Source organism: Nycticebus coucang, chromosome 16 (genome assembly GCF_027406575.1).
Source record: "Nycticebus coucang isolate mNycCou1 chromosome 16, mNycCou1.pri, whole genome shotgun sequence".
NCBI classification, from domain to species: domain Eukaryota; kingdom Metazoa; phylum Chordata; class Mammalia; order Primates; family Lorisidae; genus Nycticebus; species Nycticebus coucang.
In genome coordinates, this window is record NC_069795.1 from 57,556,707 (window position 1) to 57,561,524 (window position 4,818).

Genomic DNA, 4,818 nt, shown 5'->3' on the forward strand with positions numbered 1-4,818 from the left:
AACAGTCTAGTACAAGTGTCCTTATGATAAAAGGATTTTTTTCCTTCTGGGTAGATGCCCAGTAATGGGATTGCAGGATCAAATGGGAGGTCTAGCTTGAGTGCTTTGAGGTTTCTCCATACTTCCTTCCAGAAAGGTTGTACTAGTTTGCAGTCCCACCAGCAGTGTCAAAGTGTTCCCTTCTCTCCACATCCACGCCAGCATCTGCAGTTTTGAGATTTTGTGATGTGGGCCATTCTCACTGGGGTTAGATGATATCTCAGGGTTGTTTTGATTTGCATTTCTCTAATATATAGAGATGATGAACATTTTTTCATGTGTTTGTTAGCCATTCGTCTGTCATCTTTAGAGAAGGTTCTATTCATGTCTCTTGCCCATTGATATATGGGATTGTTGGCTTTTTTCATGTGGATTAATTTGAGTTCTCTATAGATCCCAGTTATCAAGCTTTTGTCTGATTGAAAATATGCAAATATCCTTTCCCATTGTGTAGGTTGTCTCTTTGCTTTGGTTATTGTCTCCTTAGCTGTACAGAAGCTTTTCAGTTTAATGAAGTCCCATTTGTTTATTTTTGTTGTTGTTGCAATTGCCATGGCAGTGTTCTTCATGAAGTCTTTCCCCAGGCCAATATCTTCCAGTGTTTTTCCTATGCTTTCTTTGAGGATTTTTATTGTTTCATGCCTTAAATTTAAGTCCTTTATCCATCTTGAATCAATTTTTGTGAGTGGGGAAAGGTGTGGGTCCAGTTTCAGTCTTTTACATGTAGACATCCAGTTCTCCCAACACCATTTATTGAATAGGGAGTCTTTCCCCCAAGGTATGTTCTTGTTTGGTTTGTCGAAGATTAGGTGGTTGTAAGATGTTAGTTTCATTTCTTGGTTTTCAATTCGATTCCAAGTGTCTATGTCTCTGTTTTTGTGCCAGTACCATGCTGTCTTGACCACTATGGCTTTGTAGTACAAACTAAAATCTGGTATGCTGATGCCCCCACTCACTTTGAAGGGCAAACTTTTTGAAATGTTAGGTTTAACTCAGAATTTTTGGAACTTAGATAACACTTTAGATTAAAAGTTTGAAGACTGAGCTGCTCCTTATCTGTTCTGTTAACACAAATGGATACAAAGATCCCAGGAGGGTACACATAAGGAGGAACAGGGGTCTGGTGACCTGGGCTCAGTACACACAGTTGAAGACTGGTTCTGGTAAATCGTGTGACTGAGCCTAGAATCCTCTTTCATACTAGTCATGATATGGGAACAATATAACTCAGAAAGTTATGAATTAGGAAGTGATTTTTAAATTATGCATTGGAAAAAAGTCATTGTTCATTGTTAGTAGTGAGACAAACTTAATGCCACATATTACTTAAAGTTTAATGAGTATTAGGGTCTCACTGTAGGCACATTATAGGTTCATAGCCTTCATGGTTAGACACTAGAAGGCGTCTCTTTCCTTCCTAGTTGTTTATCTTCTCTAATGTCTAATGCCTTATTGGATTTTAAGTTGATTGTGAGCAAGAATTATTTCTTAATTATTTATATCTCGAGCACGCACATGTCCATGCCAGTAGTGGTTGGCTGGTTGAATGAATGCATGCACATAGGCCTAAATTTTTGTTTTATCATTTTGGTTCTATCCTGTTCAACTTGAGGGCCATGGTAGTATCTCTCATGCTGCTAAAATGTGCAGTGAGATCTTTTGTCAGTTTTTCAAGAACAATCTGTGAGTTTGGGCTGAAAAGGGTCAATCTTGGAAACCCATATGCAGAAATGGGCAGACCAGGGTTCTTGGTTCTCACATCCTGGGTTTTGCTTTTCTAATTCTATGTAGACATACAGCCAGTGTTAACTTCTTAAGCCTCCCTAATCCCGTGGTTAACAAACTTGAGTTTAGCTTTCCTTTCCCACCTCTCTATGCCTTTTGTCTTAAGCATATAACTTTTTTTTTTTAAACCTTTCTACTCTGGCCCGACCTGGTTTCTCTGGCTAATGAGCCATAATCTTTGTTGCCATTTTAAGCACCCACATTTATAGCTATCTACTTTTCTGTAGGAAAAAGAGACCAGCTTATATAGTGATAATTATGAAAGGGCTCAACCTCTCTATTTTCTCTCTTAGATATTCCCAGAGGGAGGGAAAGCACTGGGTTAGTGAGAAAATACAAGTGATTGATAAAAATGGAGAGAATGCTCAATGATGTCAGTTGAAAACAATAATATAAGGTAAATTGAAATAGCTACTAATGTCAGTTTTTACCTCTCAGATTTACTAGGGTTAAGGATCGAGGGGAAAACAGGCTCCACATATTCCACTGGTGAGAACATAAAATGATAGCATTTTTTATGGGTCACTATCTGGCACAATATCTCAAGATCATAAAATATGTATTTCTTTTGACCCTGAAATTCTACTTTATGGACTTAAATCTAAATAAATAATCAGTTATATGTACACATCTTTATATTAAATTATTACATTATTATGTATAGTGGTAAAAAGTCCGAAACATAAGTTATGGCATATTCAATGCATGAGATATTAGGCAGGTGTATTATGAGAAAATACTTAGGACATTTTGCAGGGTTATAGAAATCAGGGAACAAAATTGTATGAATTTTTTTTTTTTTTGAGACAGAGTCTCACTATGTCGCCCTCAGTAGAGTGCCATGGTGTCACAGCTCACAGCAACTTCAAACTCTTTCTTGGGCTTAAGCGATTCTCTTGCCTCAGTCTCCCAAGTAGCTGGGACTTCAGGCGCCCAACACAATGCCCGGCTATTTTGTTTTTATTGTTGCGGTTGTCATTGTTGTTTAGCTGGCCCATGCTGGGTTTGAACCCGCCAGCCTAGGTGTATGTGGCTGGCACCATAACCACTGTGTCATGGGTGCCAAGTCAAAATTGTGCAAATTTTTAAACAGACATAAATATATTTAGAAAACTGCTGGGGGTGCACATATTATTATGTTTTTACTATATGTCATATGTCATTATGTTATTATTATATTAATAAAACTGCTATTAATAGTAATTCTCTTCAGATGGTGGGATTAAGGGTGACTTTTATTTCCTTATTTATAATTATTGATGCATTCTACCTTTTCTATAGTGAAAATGTTTGAATTTTCTTCTTATTAAGGGCATCTGTTGTGGTGAACCTACAGTTTTCTGCGGTGGATAGAGGCAAGATAGCTGTAACCAGACCTCCAATTCCTACACACATAACTCTCTTCAGTTTGCTGCTCCTCTCATCAAGAAATAGTCTGAACCCTGAATCTGGTCTGGCCTTGTGACTGACTTTGACCAATGGATGTGGCTGACATGAAGCTGTACACTTCTGAAGGTAGGCCATAGGAGCCTTGCACTTTCAATTTTACTCTTTCAAAGTGCTGCCCTGAAGCATTCATGTAAGGAAGCCAGGCTAGCCTGTTGGAGAATATGAGGCCACACAGAAGAAAACCAAGGTCTGGACCACATGCCAGACCCATCAGACCCTCCCGCTGAATGCAGCCACATGAGTAAGTCCAGATGAACAACACCTTCAGAAAACCACAAATCATGAGAAATAATACACCATTGTTTTAAGTCACTAGCTTTTACAGAGACAGATCATTGAAACAACCACATTAAACTTTTATTTTTTTTAATTTCAGATTAATATGAGGGTACACATGTCCAGGTCACATCATTTTCATTTCCAAGGTAAAGTTCAAGTTGTAGTTGAACTCTTCACCCAGGGGACATGCTGAATACCCTCACATCGTGAATTTTAAAGGAACTATGGCTGTCAGTCTAGCTTCCAGGGAGCTGAAAATTATTAGCTCAGAAGTTTAGGTGGAACTTCTGTGGCTGTTGTGGGGGCAGAGTTTGACTTGGAGGAAAGACTGGTGAGTAGAGACTGCGGTGGAAGGCAGCATATCAGCAAATGAGGGGCAAGTATGTTTTAGCATGTGTGCAGCTTTTCCTCGCTGAAAGAGAATGGCATCTCCAATGTATCTGCCCTCAGAAGTGACTCCCATCTAACTCTCAGCAGAGTTTGGGGACCCCGTCCTATCGGCACTGTGGGAACAAGTTCTTGGCAACTCTCTTAAGTCTCTTTCAGTGCTTTCTTACCCAGTAGGACCTCAAGTGGTAGAAGAAAAGAGACTCCCTACTATTTTTGAAAATATTCTCAAAATCTTTATTTCTTGCCCAAGGGAATGAAAAATTTCTCAGCAATACTGGACAAAAATGTTACAAAGGTCTTTGTTACCTCTCTCCTATGAAGCCCACAGGGAGAAATGTGCAAGGAACCTTCTCAATGCTTTGCCCCCTAGTGAGGTAAATATTCTGGGAATGAAAACTTGAAGGTGGGGCCCATGAGTCTGTGTCTCAGGCATCAACCTGAGCTCAGCATCAGGGTGTTAGAGTTCCCGGGCCCTTAGCATAACTAATTATGCCCTATCTCTTATGAACACCCAACCCATGACTGCAATGACCATGTGTGGGAGTCAGGCAGGCAGGGGGAACTCCTCACGGGCCTTCCAACTCAGGGTAATGTGTCCAGTTGGGGGAATGTCTATCCCTGTGTGGGGATTCAACAGTGCAGAGGGGCTAAGACTTTTAGATTCTTAATTAACAGTTTAAATTAGGGAAGTTAAGATAGCTTAAAGGGTTGAAACTTGTTTTCCCCCTTCTCTTCTCCCTGTATATGTTATCTGGCCATTTCAACTGTTCCATTACCCTACATCCCTGTTTATCCCGCCATTAACCTTTCCCCAACCTTCCTGGGGCTGTAATCTCCCCTCTCTTATCTTTTAACTTGGACTGCTGTGCATTCTTT